Source organism: Lithobates pipiens, unplaced genomic scaffold, assembly GCF_037356315.1.
Source record: "Lithobates pipiens isolate NorthernLeopardFrog02 unplaced genomic scaffold, aLitPip1_a1.2 Scaffold_25, whole genome shotgun sequence".
Classification (NCBI taxonomy): domain Eukaryota; kingdom Metazoa; phylum Chordata; class Amphibia; order Anura; family Ranidae; genus Lithobates; species Lithobates pipiens.
Window position 1 is genome coordinate 32343886 of NW_027507787.1, and position 19989 is coordinate 32363874.

The following is a 19989-nucleotide window of genomic DNA, read 5'->3' on the forward strand; positions in this document are numbered from 1 at the left end:
TATTCAGAAACATAGGGTTATATCGCCCCTTACAGGAGTAGGACACTAGGCATAAAAAAAGACTTGGCTATGCCTATGGGCAGTCCTAGGTGATATGCACCCGTTTCTCTGCTATAGGCCTTCAGTTTTTTTTTCTGCCTAGTCAGGAGTAAGGACCTAGTTCTCTGCTGGGATCTTTGGTCCTGGCAATTTTTTTTGTTTTTCTAAACTACTTTTTTTTTTCACTTGGATTTTTTCTACAATCAACTGCTAGACTGGGCAACAGGCTGGACACCAAGATCCAGTGGTCTCCCCAGTCTGGCCAGGGAGTGCGTGCAGACCACAGCTACGCGCTAGGTCGGCCGCGCCATAGCCCCACTGGACGGGGGTTGGCCCTGCGAGTAAAGTCTCACGAGGTTGGCCTGTGTCACAGCTTTCCTTATGACCATCCCCCCCCCCCCCCCCCCGTGTTCTTTGTATTTTCACAGGTGGCGCTTAGACATATAGGCTAGTAAAGAGCGCATGGGTGTTGGGCCTGATGCTATCTACCTTCGATGCAGTTTTTGTGCAGTTCCATACAAGCTCCTTTCAAGTCATGCTGGTGTTAAGAGCCCACAGAGACCTCAGGCAATCTGCTTCGGCTGAGTGAGAAAACTGGGGGTCCCTGGTCTGGTGTCTTCGCTCTCAAGGATTTCGGCAAGGAACATCCTTTCTCCCCTTGTATTGGACAGTGGTTACCACCAATGCCAGTCTGAGTGGGGAAGTGTGCTGGGACTTGGTTCTGCTTGGGGTCGTTGGACGCCAAAGGAATCCGGACTGCCGATCAATATCCTGGGAATTTGAGTGATAAGATTATGTATGGATGATGGAGGTAGACTTCGGGGGCTCCTGGAACGGATCCAGTCAGACGATGCCACGGCAGTGGCCTATGTCAATCACCCAGGGAGCAATGAAGAGTGTGTTGGCAGCCCTGACAGTAGCCAGCATCCTCCGGTGGACAGAATGCCTTGTTCCGGCCCACTCCACCGTATGCATTCTAGGAGTGGAAAAATGGCATGCGGTTGCCTCAGTCATCTAGTGTTGGTCCACGGGGTGGTCTTTTCACCCGGACGTGTTTCATTGTATATGTCTCCAATGGGGAACTCCCGAGGTAGACCTGTTGGCGTCCCAGATTAACGGAATGGTACTGAGGTTTCTGGCAAGGCCACAGGCTCCTCTGGTGGACACTGCAGACGCTCTAGTGGGGCCAGTATAGTCAGATCTACGCCTCTCCTCCTCTCAAGATTCTGCCGCAGCTTTTGCGCAGGATCAATGCCGAAGGGATTCGATCATTCTAGTGGGCCCGGGTGGCCTTGTCTGGCTTGGTCGCTGACATCCCTTGGCAACTGCCTCTCAGGGAGGTTCTACTGTCCTAAGGGACAATCTTCCATCCTGCTTCAGTCACTGGTTTTGAAAGCCTGGCTGTTATGAGCCCGGTGCTGAAGTTATGATGCTGCTGAAGGCTAGGAAGCCTTCCTCTAGGAAGATTTACCACTGGACATAGATCGCATACTTATCCTGGTATAAGGCACTTTGCTTTTACCTTTGTTCTTTCTTGGTGGCTCGCTTTCGACCTCCCCTTCACAGGGGGGTTGGTCAGAACTTGGCCTTGAGTACCATCAAGGGCTAGGTGTTGGCCTTGGTGGTTTTCTTCAGTGTACCCTGAACTTGCACTCCCTGGTGCGTACTCTTAATCAAGGGGTTCGTCATCTCCCTCCACCAGTGCTGTCTCTTCTACTGCCATGTGATCTGCTCTTGGTGCGTTTGGTTCTACAGGAGGTTCCTCTGCTTGCTCTGTCCCAGAAGGTGGCTTTTTTGGTTGCTGTCACCTCTGCTCACAGTGTGTCGGAACTGTAGGCATTACCATGTCATATTTCTTACCTGGTGATCCACAAAGATGAAGTGGTTCGCTCCTCTGATTCCTTTTGATTAAGGACGTTGTATTGCCTTCCCTGTGTCCCAGGTCAAAATGTCCTAAGGGATTTACCTTACATGACCTGGGTGTGTTTGGGCGATTTGGGTGTATTTGGCAGTCACAGGGTTTTTTCAGAGATCAGACTCACTGTGATCACCTACGGGCTTCTTCTGTGACCTTTCTAGATGGATCAGACAGACTATGACTCTGGTCTATTCTATCAGAGGTTTGGTTCCTCCTTTCCCTGTTACAGCGCTTTCTACTTGGCTGCTTACTGCTTCTTGGGCCTTCCATCATCAGGCGTCGGCTGCGCTGGTTTGAAAGGTGGCCACTTGGTCGTCTGTGTACACTTTCATAAAATTGTGCTGGCATCTGAGGATGCTTCTTTTGGCTGCAAGGTGTTGCGGGCTGCTGTTTAGGGGGTCTAATCTCTCTTGAGGGTTTATCGTTCAGGTTGGGCTCCAGTTGTTCTGTGTTGAGCGCCTGTTACCTGGTTGGCTCTTGTGTTAGCCTTGGGATTTTTCGTTGTCCCACGCCTCATGTTTGCCACTGCTTTGGGGCATCCCTATGGTTCTGAATAATTGAGTGCTGTCTGTCAATGAACGAAAGAGGAAATGGGATTTTTTTTACTTACCGTTAAATCCATTTCTCTGAGTTCATTGACAGACACAGCACCCTCTAAGGAGTTTTGATGCTTCTGACTCTGCTTGTTACTAAACTGAAGGCCTATAGCAGAGAGGGGGGTGTATATCACCTAGAACTGCCCATAGGCATAGCCAAGTCTCTTTTCTGCCTAGTGTCCTACTCCTGTAGGGAGCGATATAACCCGCTGGTTCTGAATAATGAAGCGCTGTGTCTGTCAATGAACTCAGAGAAATTGATTTTTCAGTAAGTCAAAAATCCAATTTTTCTTATAGTCACCGGCCGACACCGCTCCTCTCTTAGCCATTGGGTTGTTATGCCCTATTACTAGGAGATACTAGTCAATAGTTGTAATACAACACTCAGAACTCTTAGTTCCGCCCAGGGGGGTGGTCCCTTGGGCAAGAACCCTCCAGCCTGCCATGCAGCCATCAGTTTTATTTTGCCTAGTGAAGGAGAAGGACCTAGGAACCCTGCGGGCCTATCGGTCTGTGCTTTTTTTAATGCAGAAGCGTGACTTTTTGCGCAAGATGAATGATCCTGTGATCTACCATCAGCAGCTGGCTGGATGACAGGCTGGATACCCTTATCCTTGTAGTCTCCCCAGTCCAGCGATCGAGCGTGTGCAGGCCGCAGCTATGCACTCAGCAGGCCATGACGAAACCTCAGCTCAAGAGGGGGTCAGTGAGCTTTTATGCTCCGGGCATACATATGACTGGGCTACTGATGTCTGCATCACAGTATGCTGGGCCAGCAGCCACCCTGTACTGATCAGTGAGTGGGTCTGTGATGGAAAGTGTCCCAGCTCTTCAGGACTGGTAAGTACAGCTCTTCCTGCCTCGGCGGGGCTGAGCAGCTGGGCATTCCCTGGGAGGTCGATTCGGGGGTCCCTCACCTCCCTCTCTTCTCTCCCCTGTCCCTATCTCCCCCCCTCTGGGGGGATGCTGCATGTGGCTGCTGAGCGGTATGTGTGTCTATGCAGGGGCTCTCCGGGTGGTGCTCTCACCTGGGTTGGGGGGCTGCGCTGGCTAGTGGTGTCCTGGGTCATGTTCTTCATGCCCCTGGAAGGTGTCTGTGAGGTTTTGCTGATGTCCTGTACAGCGCTGTGTTCACTGCCATCGTTTTCTCCCTGTACCTCATGGAGCTGCTTTGGGGGCCATTTTAGGTGTGGGCAAGGGCAGCATGCTATCCTGGGCTTCAGCGGCCATTTTCCTAGTGATCTCCTATTCAGGACACTGGCGGCCACCTTCTTGAAGCCTGAACACGTTTTTTCAGTGTTCTCTAGCGGCAGCATGTGCTCCTGAACTCTGTCATTTTCCCTTGTTTTATGTCTTTGTACTGGACGGGGGTGGCCATTTTATTGAAGCCTGAGCACACTTCAAAGCAGTTTTGGTGCTATTTGCAGCTGCTGCCACTGACACATCATTGTTTCCTCTGCACCTGGGAGCCCACAGGGACTACAGGCACGACTTGCTGGATAGTGCAGAACTCCTCAGGGTGGTGAGTCCAGCGGGAAAGAGCCCCTCAACCAGCAGCAGTAAGGAAGCTGTCACTGTCCTAAATCCCCTTCAGGTGGCAGACAGGGAGGGGGGTCATCATGGCTTCATAAACTGGCGTTTCTTCCCCCGAAATCCAGCCAATTGCAACCGGGTCACCTGCAGACTGCGCAGTGCCCATGGACACCCTGTCGGCGGTCCTCAATTAGTTCGTTGCCAAGATGGAGGCGGTGCGTGGGAAGAAAGATGCACTAAAGGTGCCCCCCCCCCGCTCCTCTGGGTAGAGCGCTAACGCAGACTCGGGTCCTGCTGAGGCTGCTGACCCCTGCTCTGTCTTGTCAGACGATGCTGACCAGGACTGACAGTGAGCATGAGTCCCCGCCCTGGTCCGTGAGCGACAAAGCGCTTGTTGGAGCACTTATCACAGCTGTGCGTGATACCCTGAAGATTCAGGAGCCAGCAGATCCCTCTGCTGATGTACTGGTCCCTTTTGGCTCCCGCAAGCCAGCACGTTCACCTAAGGTGTTCCCGTATCTGACTTATTTTGACAAGTTCATTTACAAGGAATGGGGTCGCCTGCAACGGACCTTTTCGGTCCCCAAATACATGGCGATGCGTTACCCTTTTGAGGAGAGCCTTCTCAAAAAATGGTCGGCTCCTCCGGTCGTGGACCCCCCCCTCCCCAGTATCCAGGTTAAATAAAGTAACCATTATCCCGGTTGAGGGGACTCCTGCATTCAAGGATCCCATGGACAGGAAGGCCGAGGCAGAGGCTCGTTCCTTGTTTACGGTTGTGGGGTCAGCCGTGCGACCAGTACTGGCATCCGCACTTGTGTCGCAGACACTAACTGAGTGGGCATAACTTTTGCACCGTGAATTGGGAGAGCAACAGGCTTCTCCTGTCTGCGTGGAACTAGCCCAACTAGTGCAAGGCCTGACTGATCTTCCCTTCCTTGGCGACCGGCTCTTTGGATGACATGAATGCCACCGGTTGTAAGAGTACCCTACTTCCACAGGACAGGAAGGCTAAGGAGCCACGCCGTAGACGAGGGCCCTATTTTTCCACTCACATACTGCTTTTTCGTCCGCCCGGAGCTTCGACAACGTCCCCAGCCCTACAGGACGTCCATAGACGGACAAAAACGTCCCTAAAACCACAAGCCTGCGAATAAAATTGCTACCGCATGAAGGTTTGCCCCCACCCATGTCTCGGGTGGGGGGGGTCGCCTTCGGGAGTTTGTAGCCCGGTGGTCCTCTCAGCTATCCGACCAATGGGTCTGCGATCTGCTTTCCACAGGCTACAAGATAGTTTCTCTCTTGGCCTCCAAACAGATTCTTCCCTTCCAGCATACCCGTATCCCCGGCTCGCCGGGAGGCCCTCTTGGGGGCAGTAAGGGACCTGTTGAATCGCGGGGTTGTTGTACCGGTTCCGGAATCGGAATCTTTCCAGGGATTCTACTCAAATCTGTTTGGACGTACCCCTTCCTTCTTGGGAACTACAATCTTGGACCTAAAAGCCCTCAATCAGTTTGTAAAAATGCAGAGGTTCAAAATGGAATCAGTTTCGCTCCGTAGTCGCTGCACTCCATCAATGGGACTCCCTGGCATCCTTGGACATCCAGGATGCGTACCTGCACATACCCATATGTCTTCGGCATCAAAAGTTTCTGCGGTTTCCAGTCGGGGAAGCCCACTACCAGTTTGGGGCTCTTCCTTTTGGTCTGGCATCAGACCCCCGGGTCTTTACCAAGGTATTTGCTCCAGTTTTGGCGTGCTGCGGCAACATGGGATCACGATCGTGGGATACCTAGACCATCTCCTCCTGAGGGCATCTTCCACCTCAGAGTTAGAGGAGGATGTGGCGATCACCATGAAGACCCTGCAAGAATTTGGGTGGCTGTTGAACCTAAAGAAGTCGGTGATTGTACAGACCCAGCATCTGGAGTACCTAGGTTTGCTGCTGGACTCCATGGAAGCGAGAGTTTTTCTCCCTTCAGACAAACTGCAGACTCTCAGACCCGCGGTAAAACTGCTTATGAACCACAAGTGGTCGTCGAGACGCTTTTGCAAGCGAGTCCTGGGTCTCATGGTAGCCTCCTTTGGTGTGGAACTGGGAATAAGGTACTGCCTCAGAGTCCTGCAGAAGGAGATTTTGACAAAATGGGACAAATCTCAGTTGTCCCTGGATCGTCAGATCCAGGTGAGCCAGTCAGTCAGTGACTCACTGATCTGGTGGCTGAGGTCCCCGGTGATTGTCCAGGAAATTGTTCCTGCCTCTGAAGTGGACAGTGATCACAACAGACGCCAGCCTATCCGGCTGGGGTGGAGTGATGGGGGTTCAGTTGGCTCAGGGCCTCTGGTCGACGGAAGAATCCAAGTTGCGGATCAATCTGCTCGAGTTGAGAGCGATCAGGCTATGCCTCTCTGCATGGTTGGTGAGAATTCAGGGGCGTCCAATCAGGATCCAGATAGACAACGCCACGGCTGTGGTATACGTCAATCACCAAGGGGGAACAAAAAGCTCAGCCATTGCACGCGAGGTCGCTCACATACTTCGGTGGGCAGAGCAACACGTACCAGCCCTGACGGTGGAGAACTGGCAGGCGGACTGAGTCGCCAGATGCTGCACCCAGGAGAATGGGTGTTGCATCCGGAGATATTCAGGTTACTGTGCCTGAAGTGGGGCACACCAGACATGGATCTTCTGGCCTCCCATCTCAATCGGAAAGGTGCCAAGATTCGTGTCCAGGACAAGAGATCCGTGGGCAGATGTGTCAGACGCACTGGTGGCTCTTTGGGATCAGTACCAGCTGATCTATGCCTTTCCTCCACTGAAACTGTTACCACGCCTGCTTCACAAAGTGGAAGCCGAGGGGATCCCAGTAATACTGGTTGCCCCAGATTGGCCTCAGCGTCCTTGGTACGCAGACCTGGTGCATCTGATGCTAGATGCTCCCTGGCGACTGCCATTGCGAGAGGACCTTCTGTCATAAGGGCTGATTCTCCATCCTGCTTTATCATCGCTGGCTTTAATGGCATGGCTAGTGAGAGCTAGGTGTTGAGGAACCGGGGTCTGTCGGACTCGATGATCCCAACTATGTTAAGGGCACAAAAAATCTTCTTCCCGGAAGATATACCATTGTACCTGGAAGGCCTACATCTCCATGTGTGAGGAGAAAGGATGGCTGCTTTTCTATATCCAGGATCCTGCTGTTTCTTCAGCAAGGAGTAGACCAGAAATTGGCGTTAAGCACCATTAAGGGGCAAATTTCAGCCTTGGCTGTCTTTTTTTCAGTGACCCCTGGTGTCTCACTCATTAGTGAGTACCTTCATTCAGGGGGTACGACATGTAGTCCCTCCGGTGCGTCCACCGTTACCCCCGTGGGATTTGAACCTGGTGTTATCGGCGCTTCAAAAACCGCTTTTGAAAATATCAGGGAGATTCCCGAACCTTTCCCAGAAAGTGGTCTTTCTAGTGGCCAACATATCGGGCAGGAGGGTTTCGGAACTGGTGGCTTTGTCTTGCAAGTCGCCCTATCTGGTTATCCACAAGGATAAGGTGGTGTTGCGGTCACCTCGTTACCGCTTAGTGTACACCAACACACACTGATTGCCGCCCCCCCCCCCCCCCCAGCAATAAAGAGGACATGTCACAGTTCAACTGAGTACCCGTGTACCTGTCAGTCTATATGCGTACCTGTCATCGCCCTTCAGAATACCAGTCACCAGCCCATCAGAGTCCCCGAGTACCTATCTGTAGCCCATCGGAGTACCCGTCACCAGGCCATCACAGTACCTGTCTACAGCACATCAAGTTACCCGAGTACCTATCTGCAGCCCATCAGAGTAAAAAAAAACTCACCATGCTACTTAAAGAGGAAGTAAACCCTGATGGGTTTACTTCCTCTTTGATTCCCTGCAAAGGTAAAGCATAATGGACTACTATGCATCGCACAGTAGCCCGTTATGTGTCACTTACCTGACATAGGAGCCAGCGAAGTCACCGTTGTTCCCTGTAGTCTGGAGCATCCATCTTCTCGGTGGGTCTCGCTGCTCCGGCGCTGTCATTCGACGAAGCCGCAATGACGTCACTCCCACGCATGCGCACGGAAGCCGCCTCTCGCGGCATATCTCCGTTGACAGCGGCGCGCTCAGTGCGCCTGCATGCCACTGTCTACGGTGCATGCGCCGTAGACAGCGGTGCCTGTCTTTTGGCAAATATCTCCTAAATCGTGTAGGTTTAGGAGATATTTCTTGGACCTACAGGTAAGCCTCAATCTAGGCTTACCTGTAGGTCAAACTGGTTTGTAAGGGTTTACAACCACTTTAATACCTTGGAATGTCTGCTTTCTAAAAAAGGGTAATTTTTGGGGTATTTGTACTTTCCTGACTTGTTAGTGTCTCAAGAAATGAGATACACCTAATGTAGTGAAGGCCTGATCAGATGTGATCAATTTTCTGTGATTGGCCCCATAGTTTTTAGACTCTATAACTTTCACAAAGACCAAATAATATACACCAATTTGGGTTATTTTTACCAACGCTATATAACAGTATACATTTTGGCCAAAATGTTTGAAGAAAAATTACTAATTTGCAACATTTTATGACGGAAACTAAAAGCATTTTTTACAAAATTTACAGTTTTTTTTTTTTTTTTTATTTATAGCACAAAAAAATAAAAACCCACTAGTGATTAAATACCACCAAAAGAAAGCTCTATTTGTGTGGGAAAAAAGGGCGCAAGTTTCATATGGGTACAGTGTTGCATGACTGAGTACTGAGAGCACTGAAAGCTGAAAATTGGCCTGGGCAGGAAGGGGTGTAAGTGCACTGTATTGAGGTGGTTAATGAACAAATCATCTTCCCTCCAAACCACCCAGTCACGTCTATGATCAAACTACTTTTCCACAAAATGAAGGCCTGCTGGGGCTAGGAGGAGTTATACTGGGCTGACATTTTTTTTTTTTTAGTTTACCTGTATCCAAATCCTGCTGTAGGTGGCAGTATAACCAAACAGCCCCCTTTGCCATAATTAAGACCACATTAGATGACTACATACAGGCCAGACAAAGGGGATCAAATGTATTCTTAATCAGGCTGGCAATTTTTCAGTACAAGGCAGCCTGACATAGTGTGTTCAACCTGGTCCTCTGAAGTATTCATCTACCAACGAAAGCTTAAAGTGTATGTAAACTCAAATATTAAAGTTGTTAACTCAATTTTTAAATTGTTACTGTGGATGTGGCAGTTTTTTTATATATATATATATATATATATATATATGTGTGTGAATAAATGTTGAATAACCACTGATCCTTCAAATTTCTGTTCTTTTTTGGAGGCTCTGTGGGTTGGTGCTTCCCCATACCTTTATCCAATCTGTAGTGATTGACAGCTGTTGTGAACATTTAGCAGCTGAGACAGGGACCTCCTGTAAATGTAACTGCTTGGACAGTTACGTTTAGAGGAAAAATAACGCAACTGACAGGATCAACGGGTAAAAAAAATTGTTAGTCAAGACAAAACACTTCTGTGTTAATACCAGACATAAGTGCATATGCAATTTTTAAAAAACGTTGCCCAATGTTACACTTTAAAAAGAGCTGGAGGATGTTTAAACTATGCTGAACCTACAGAGGCTGGGCACTTAGAAGTAAGCATTCTGCTGCAAAGAAATATAAGTATTTTCCCCCCAGAGCTATATAGTCTAGATCAACTTTGACTTGGCCAGTTTAGGAGACCCTCAAACTGTACGTTTGCTCACTCACTAATGTTTGCTTATCAAAACGGAACACTCCTAACACCATTGTTTGACTAGAGGTAAAAGAAGAACAACTTCCTAGTGCCACACTTTCATGGAGTCTAGTAGTAGTATTAATGAGAGTGGCAACCTCAGCCTGGGCACCACGCATCTGCATTGAGAGAGGGTCTCCTTTCTGTTCCTCCAGCTCACCCAGCTCTCCTCAGCTCCGTTATACTGTCAGTGAAGTCGCTGCCAGCTCCTGTAGTGGGAAACAGTGAACATGTCTCACGCCATGCTGAGCCCAGTCAGCAGAAGCTCATCTGACTCCACCATCAAGAAAGTAAATGGGGAGTGGCCGGGGATCTACACACAAAAGGGCATAGATGTACACTCTTGTGTGGCTGCAATGAACCCCTCCTCACCCGCTAACCCCCGCCCCCAAGTCCCTGGGAGCAGCTGGTGTAATGCACAGGAAAGGAGGGGGTACCGGGCATCCAGGCATTGCTGCCACCCGCTTCAATGCTGGCTGCTGCCTGTGTAACAGAGCCAATGAAGCTTCCACTAGGTTCCTCAGCTCTACCCTGTCTTATGACAGACTGTGAGGAGGAATAGCATCTCCCGCTCGCATCAAAGCACGCTGTATCTGAGGTCTGTGTTGCGTTTGTACAAGGTGGGGGGGGGGAGAATAAGATTTACATTGGATATGGCGATGTCAAGGATGGAGATTTGGCGGTGAGAGAATGCTGTACTAGGGGAGGGGGGCAAGTGGAGGAGTTTTTGGCCAATGAGATACGCGCCCTGAATCCTGCACTCTGCAAGTGGTGCACCCCTGAACCTTGCACTCTGTACGTAGCACACTCCTGGTATTTAATGCCGCTTTAAGACCCTCCCACTCTAAATTGATCAAACCCACCATTTGCTGCAGTGCGTTCTCTTGCTCCTGCACCTGGGAAAAGTTGGGGCGTGGTTGAGTCCCTGCACCTAGTCTTAGCGTAAAAAAGCCACACTCACATTTGATCTGTGGGGCGCACACCCAGTGCAATTGGCTGCGTACACCTATGTACGGGGTGGAGGGGGCTCCTGATAGAGAGGGGAACATCTGAGATTGGGGAAAAGAGGGCCCCAGACTGTAGCCAGGGGGTGATAGAGGGGGGACACAGGGCAGTGTGGGAGAAGGAGGAGATCCTCCATGATTGTACAAACCACTGTTCACCTGTTTACCATCCCTGATCACCAGCCGACCATAGAATAGATGAGGGGTCTGGGGATCTATCCTGTCCATCCTGCCCAGTGATTTCTGTCATAGACAGACCCATCCCTCACATATCAGGATAAGCGTACCTGTTATATCTGTGTAGTGATGGCTGTCATAGATCTGAGTGTGTCAGTGATGACAGGAAACTGCCCTGGATAATAACTCAAAATTTCAGGGCACTTTGCTTTGGGCATAGTGGAAATATGCATTCCCACCCCGTCCCTTTATTTTTTTTTACATGTTTTTGCACAAAGCACATAGGGCAGCCCTTTCACTTGAGTAAGCTGCCCTACTGACACTCAACAAAACCTACATCTGCTAGCTGCATTTGGGATGCAATTAAGAATTAAAGAGGAAGTAAACCCTGATGGGTGTTACTTCCTCTTTCATTCCCTGCAAAGGCAAAGCATAATGGACTACTATGCATCGCATAGTAGTCCATTATGTGTCACTTACCTGACACAGGAGCCAGCGAAGTCACCGCTGTCCCCTGTAGTTCCGAGCGTCCATCTTCTTGGTGGGTCTCCGTGGGTCTCGCTGCTCCGGCGCTGTGATTCGCCGGAGCAGCGATGACGTCACTCCCGCACATGCGCACGGGAGCCGAGACTCGCGGCATTGCCGTCATCGACGATGCCCCGCTCAGTGCGCCTGCGGTGCCCGTCTTCGGGCAAATATCTCCTAAACCGTATAGGTTTGGGAGATATTTCTTGGACCTACAGGTAAGCCTTAATCTAGGCTTACCTGTAGGTCAAAGTGGTTTGTAAGGGTTTACAACCACTTTAATGGCATTGCAAGCATAAGGTAAATTTTGTTCCTGCTTTTTGCGTGTTTCTGAGAACATGCATGTGTTAATGGGGGTTAGGGCTCGTTCACACACAACAATACTTTGTAAAAAAAAAAAAGCTTAGTGGGAAGCAAATTGCACTTTCATCTGTGTAGGGGGAAAAAAATCCCTGCACCAGCCCTGCAGTCCACTTTTAAGTTAGGCTAAATTCATATTTTTAGAGTGACATTTGTTTTATTAATCAAAGCCTATTTTATGGGTAAAAAAAAGGCATTTGTTTTATTTAACCCCATCCCGACCACCCGGCGCAGTTGTACTGCGGCAAGTTAGCTGTACGTTGGTTCGCCTTTTGACCACTACGTACGTGCCTGGCAATCATGATGACCGCCGGGCACCCGCGATCGCTCCACACATAGACAGAACTGAGATCTGTCAATGTAAACAGACAGCTCTCTGTGCTGTCATGGGTGAGGAGAGCGATCTGTTGTTCATACTAAGTATACTTAGTATGAACAATGATCGCTCTCCTCACTCAGTCAGTCCCCTCCCCCCACAGTTAGAATCACTCCCTAGGGAACACAGTTAACCCCTTGATCGCCTCCTGGTGTTAACCCCTTGATCGCCTCCTGGTGTTAACCCCTTCCCTGCCATTGACATTTACACAGTAATCAGTGCATTTTTATAATACTGATCGCTGCATAAATGCCAGTGGTCCCAAAAATGTGTCAAAAGAGTCCGGTCTGTCCACCATAATGTTGCAGTCCTGATAGAAATCGCTGATCACTGCCATTACTAGTAAAAAAAAAATAATAATAAAAATGCCATAAATCTTTCCCCTATTTTGTAGACGCTATAACTTTTGCGCCAACCAATCAATATAAGCTTATTGCAATTTTTATTACCAAAAATGTGTAGAAGAATACTGTACATATCAGCCTAAACTGAGGAAAAAATTGGGGATATTTATTATAGCAAAAAGTACTAAATATTGTCAAAATTGTCGCTCTATTTTTTTGCTTATAGCGCAAAAAATAAAAAACGCAGAGATGATCAAATACCCCTAAAAGAAAGCTCTATTTGTGGGGAAAAAAGGACATCAATTTTGTTTGGGTACAATGTTGCATGGCCACGCAATTGTCAGTTAAAACGATGCAGTGCCGCATTGCAAAAAATGGCATGATCATTGAGCAGCCAAATCTTCCGGGGGCTGAAAGTGGTTAAGCATGCCCCTTTAAGCCCCTCCCACTGTTAAAACAATTTGGCCACACCCACTGATCACAGGGGCGCAAATACTATTCTCCTTGGGGCACCAAAAGGCATTCCAGGTCTTTTATAATTATATAATATTCCTATAGTTTCAAGCCTCACCTCTGCAGCAGATTAGGAAAGGCGTCACTGGAAAGGAAGAAGAGCGCAGGCATCACTTTTCCTATTCTGCTTTGGAAGTGAAGCTTGAAATTGCTCAAACCTCACCTACTCAGTGATTGTGTAGGTGTTCTCTCTCGGGTGGGTTTGCCAGACTGAGTGTTTGCCCCGGAGGGGAAAGAATGTCTAGCTTCGCCACTGATCTCACATATATGGGTTTACTAGAAAGGTCCAAGGTAGCGGCTAAACCAGAAGAAAAAAAAAATACTACTTGCTTTTAATTAACTGGCATCCACACATTTATTATTCATCCCAAATCTATAGCCCCAGTCTCTACTAAGTGTCACACTGAAAATATACTATATCTTTAAAATCTAGAGCCGTACATCATTTTCCAGACTTCATTACAGAATGGAAGATAATTTTACACAAGTACCAGCAAAGTCTATAATCTATTTTTCAGTCATCATCAAAAATCACTTGTTCTTTTCCACAATTAGAGAAATGGCCATGAAAGTTATAATTTTGAAGCCCGTCTAAATCACTTCTTGAAATGAAATCCCATGTAATAGTAAAAAACAATTTCTGATTGCAAGCAGTATAAGAGGAGATGTCTTGAAAAATGAGAACAAGTCACATCTAGTGTCATATCCTTATTATTAAAGGTGTGATTTACTATAATGGACTGGGTGACCCTTGGCAACCAGGTTTGTTCAACTTGCAGAACTTCAGCACAAGCTAAAAACATTGTAGAAAAAGTTTTGGTATCAAAGTGTTTGTAAAGAATGTTTTTTTTTTGTAACAACAACCTGAATAACCCAGACCCTCCTTGTCACCTGGAATCTGAAAGGGGAATCAATGCAATTGGGAACAACCCTTTAAACAATATTAATGCATAGTTATACTTCCTACTATAGCCTTGTTTTGAGGATTGGCCATTGAGGAAGAGAGTGGCAGTTCCCTATCAATAGACATGAAATAATTTTTGCCAGAGAAAATGCAGGCACTCTGTTGGCAGGTGCACTTAGCTTGCCTACCATTAGATGGCTCTGTTCCTATTATAGTATGGTCGAGGGGAAAGTTGTAATTGTGTGTTAGGTTCCCTTTTAGATAAGTTCGTCCTTGATGATCTCAGAGGTGTAGTTAGTGCTTCTATAAATGTCAGTGTGGAAGGAGTAACAATTTAGAGCTGTTAAGATGTAGTCTCCTGCAGAATTGATCTAAATGTTCAGGTGAGGAGGTATGCAACATGGGAGGAATTGCTGTAGTTGCCCTGTCTCCCCTGACCTTCTGCAGGTCCTGTGATGGGATCTACAGTTAACCCATTGATCACCTCCTGGTGTTAACCCCTTCCCTGCCAGTGACATTTACACAGTAATGAGTGCATTTTTATAACACTGATCGCTGTATAAATGCCAGTGTCAATGGAGTCCTATCCAAATCCTTCCATGCCCATTAGTCACCTTATGTGGTTTTCAGCTAGGGATAGAACTTTAATATTATGTCCTACTTTATCTTTCTCACTGGAACAGGCTGTGCGCTTCACATAAACTTAAATCTGCCCACACCTCCCTAGCGCCATTATTTTTCAACCCACAGTTTACCCTGCCCCCCCCCCCCCACCCCCTCGGTATTTAACTAGTGACAAAATACGTTTTCTTTTGAGAATTGAAGATATGTGTAAGGGTAATAGTGCATTGTCTATACAATTATTGCAAGAGAAATACCAGCTTTCCAACAGAGAACTTTATCGCTACTCACAAGTCTATCACTTTATAACTTCTCTTCAATGCAATAAAGACCTATCTTGCATGACCACTTTGGAATTTTTGTGCAGGAATTTCAATAAACGTTCTGTTCATATCTCGATATTGTACTCTGTCTAAATCTACATCTACATCTACTGTCTACATCTACATCATCAAAATTGCTTTACATGGTGAAATGGGAAAACAACTTAAACTTGGAAATGGATCAGGACGAATGGCACAAGATAGCAAGCTATAACTTTAAATCTTATAATTAAAGCTAATAACAGTATAAAATATTGCTCCGATGGTATATGGTTCCGACCAGGCTGGCCTCCTTTCTCCCAGGAGCCTCTGCACTATGTTTTCGAGGTTGCGGCCAGGAGGGTACACTCTACCATGTATGGTGGACATGTCCAAAAGTAAAACATTATTGGATACGCATCTATAATTAAATTTATTCCTTGACCCAAGTAAACCTCAAGTAATCTCCACAACAGGCTTTATTAGGTTATCCTGTGCAGGAGGCCCCTAGACATGTGAGGAGATTATTCTCCTTATTTATCATGACATGAATTACCATTGCGAGATCCTTGAAATCCAAAATCATTCCATTTGACATGGCTAAAGCTAAGCTATCTTGGATCATGATAAATGAAAGACTTTCTGCGATCCTAAATGAAACCCCATGGGTTTCTTATGTTTCAGGACATGCCTCCTGACAATGCCACTCATATCGTGGAGTGGATGGTCCCTTGATTTTACTTCTCACTCTCCTTTCATTCTCTACCGCTTTCTCTGGAAGCAGGTGGGATGCCCCCTCATGGGATTTCTTTTTTCAGTTTGCCTAATACGGGCATGTTTGAGCAACTTTAGAGTGTCACATTTAGGGATGGCCGAACGGTTCGCCCGGCGGTCGTTTCGCGGCGAATTTCGGCTGTTCGCCGTCCGCCCGATCAGCGAACTATTGCCGCCGTTCGCCCGGCGGACTTCCGTGTTTACTGTGTAAAAGAACTTTGAACTATGATGACACATCCATCATGGGGTACAGGACAGCCAATTGAGACATTACAGCACATGGACACTTGGACATTCCCCCTAACTTATAAATAGACCCGATCCGGCGGCCATTTTACATTCTTTCTTCTGTCACTATAGGGAGAGGTTGCTGTGTGGAGCAGGGAGAGACTTCAGTGACCCAAATCGCTATCTATTACGTCCACAAAAGTTCTTTTAAGGACTGGTATCATGGTATAGATGTTAGGTGTAGTTCAGGATATAGGTTTGAGGCACTGCTATTCAAATCATTGTTGCAGCAGCCTGAGTGTCTTTTGTCAGTGTAGAGAAAGGGACAGGACGCTGTGTGCTGCAGGGACAGTCAGTTTAATCATTAGCTGTTAGTATTAGGTCCACAAAAGTACTATTCAAGTTATTGTTCCAGCAGCGTCTGTTTTGTCAGTTTAAATAGGAACAGGCAGGAAGCTGTGTGTGAGGCAGTGAGGGACAGTCAATTTAATCAGTAGCTGTTACTATTAGGTCCACAAAGGTTCTTTTCAGGACTGGTATGGTAATAGGCTTGTACACGTATAATATTCTTTCTTCCAAATATAGAAAGAATATTATACTTGACTGCTGCCCTTCTGCTGCAGTAGTCCTTTATCAGTATAGGGACTGAGGTACAGTCTGCTAATCATTCACAACCTATTTGTTCCACAAAAGTCCTTATAAGGACTGGTAAGGTATAGGGTACTACACTACGTAGGGTTGAGTGAGGTACAGTCTGCTATTCCTTAAGGACTGGTATAGGTCCACAATACATAGGGTTGAGGTGCAGTACTGCTGACTGCTGCCCTACTGCTGCAGTAGTCCTTTATCAGTATAGGGACTGAGGTACAGTCTGCTAATCATTCACAACCTACTTGTTCCACAAAGGTCCTTATAAGGACTGGTAAGGTATAGGGTACTACAGTACATAGGGTTGAGTGAGGTACAGTCTGCTATTCCTTAAGGACTGGTATAGGTCCACAATACATAGGGTTGAGGTGCACTACTGCTGACTGCTGCCCTACTGCTGCAGTAGTCCTTTATCAGTATAGGGACTGAGGTACAGTCTGCTAATCATTCACAACCTACCTGTTCCACAAAGGTCCTTATAAGGACTGGTAAGGTATAGGGTACTACAGTACATAGGGTTGAGTGAGGTACAGTCTGCTATTCCTTAAGGACTGGTATAGGTCCACAATACATAGGGTTGAGGTGCACTACTGCTGACTGCTGCCCTACTGCTGCAGTAGTCCTTTATCAGTATAGGGACTGAGGTACAGTCTGCTAATCATTCACAACCTACCTGTTCCACAAAGGTCCTTATAAGGACTGGTAAGGTATAGGGTACTACAGTACATAGGGTTGAGTGAGGTACAGTCTGCTATTCCTTAAGGACTGGTATAGGTCCACAATACATAGGGTTGAGGTGCACTACTGCTGACTGCTGCCCTACTGCTGCAGTAGTCCTTTATCAGTATAGGGACTGAGGTACAGTCTGCTAATCATTCACAACCTACTTGTTCCACAAAGGTCCTTATAAGGACTGGTAAGGTATAGGGTACTACAGTACATAGGGTTGAGTGAGGTACAGTCTGCTATTCCTTAAGGACTGGTATAGGTCCACAATACATAGGGTTGAGGTGCACTACTGCTGACTGCTGCCCTACTGCTGCAGTAGTCCTTTATCAGTATAGGGACTGAGGTACAGTCTGCTAATCATTCACAACCTACTTGTTCCACAAAGGTCCTTATAAGGACTGGTAAGGTATAGGGTACTACAGTACATAGGGTTGAGTGAGGTACAGTCTGCTATTCCTTAAGGACTGGTATAGGTCCACAATACATAGGGTTGAGGTGCACTACTGCTGACTGCTGCCCTACTGCTGCAGTAGTCCTTTATCAGTATAGGGACTGAGGTACAGTCTGCTAATCATTCACAACCTACTTGTTCCACAAAAGTCCTTATAAGGACTGGTAAGGTATAGGGTAGTACAGTCCTTTATCAGTATAGGGACTGAGAGTTTTGTCACAGGGTCATTTAAAAAATGACAGGCAGAGGAAGAGGCAGGCCCTTCCGCAGGGGTGGTAGGGGTAGGGCTGGAGCAACAGGCTTGAGCCAAAGTGGGAAGTTGCAGAAGGTGCGTTCAATTACTTTAAAGGACGCACCAGACTTGGTTGAGTGGCTCACTCAGCCTTACTCTTCTGCACCCTCCTCATCCTCTCGATCTGCACCCTCTTCTTCACTCTCTGCTATGTGCACCCCCAAAGACACTACCACCAACAACACCACCACATACTTTCCGCTTGAGTCACAGGAATTATTTTCCGATCCATATCAAGACAATTCTGATGCGCAGACACTCTTGGTATTGGATCAGGAAGAGGAGGTAGCAACAACCGCCACTCAGCAGTCTGACGACAGTACCCAGATCAGCCCAAGGAGGAGGTTGGTCCCCGGTGTTGCTGTCTACTCCGAGATCTCTACTTATAGCGGTGGGGAAGGTGACGTCGATGATGACGTGTCTAGTGATGTCACGTGGGTGCCCACAAGAGAGGAAGAGGAGGGGAGTTCAGAGGGAGATATGGACCAGCAGATAGGGAGGAGAAGCAGGAATAACTTACATTGCACAGGAGGGACAAAGCAGACTGCAAATGTATCAGGAGCGAGTCATCGACCATGTACGGTAACATCTGGCGCTCCCAGGACACCGGCACATGGCTCCGCAGTGTGGGCTTTTTTTAATGTGTCCGCTGCTGACAATAGCGTTGCCATCTGCAATCTTTGCAGTCAACGCATTAGTCGCGGTAAGCCCAACACTCACCTAGGGACGACCACCTTAAGAAGACACATGAGCAGCCATCACGAGCCCAGTGGGAGCAACGGAACACACAAAGCCACACTCCAGGCTCTCACCGTCCAGCCTCGTCTTCTACTTCTTCTTCTCCTCTCTCCTCACAATTGTCCTCCACTCCACCTTCTATCACACCAAGCTCACGTTTTTCTGCAAAAAGGCAGGCTTCCGTGGGCCTAATGTTCGAGCGTAAAAAAATTATGACGCCAGATAACCCTCTTGTCCAACGGCTGGCTTGTCAGAACTGATAGCCCGCCAACTACTGCCATATAAACTGGTGGACTCGGAGGCCTTTCGAAAATTTGTGGCCATTGGAACATCTCAATGGAAGGTCCCAGGAAGGAAGTATTTCTCAGAGAAGGGCATCCCAGAGCTATATGGCCATGTTCAGCAGCAAGTGAATGTATCTCTGGCACACAGTGTCGGTGCCAAGATGCATCTGACCACAGACACGTGGTCTAGCAAACATGGGCAGGGAAGGTATATCACTTTTACTGCCCACTGGGTGAACCTTCTGACGGCCGTCAAGCATGTAACCCGTGGCACCCATGTAGATTTGGTTTTACCGCCATGGATTGCATGCAGGCCTGGCTCTTCTTCTCCTCCTCCTCCTACTCCATCCTCCTCCCTCTCCTCCTCGGCTGACTCCTCCTTTTCCGCTGCTAGCCTTTCTTCTGCTGCGCCGCCCAAGCTCCCCAGAAGCTATTCGACATGCCAGGTGAGACGATGCGTCTGTTGTGCCTGGAAGCCAAGAGCCACACTGGCCCGGCACTCCTTTCAGCTTTGCGTTCACAGGCAGATCAGTGGCTAACACCGCTCAATTTGACAGTTGGTAAAGTGGTGTGTGACAATGGTGCCAATCTGCTTAGCGCATTGAAACAGGGCAAAATCACGCACGTGCCATGCATTGCACACGTCTTAAACTTGGTCGTGCAGCGATTCGTTGTCAAATACCCTGGGGTCCAGGACATCTTGCGGCAGGCAAGGAAAATCTCGGCCCATTTCAGAAGATCTTACACGGCCATGGCTTGCCTTGCTGACATTCAGCGGCGACACAATCTGCCAGTCAGACGTCTTATTTGCGATTGCCCGACGCGATGGAACTCAACCTTCTATATGCTTGA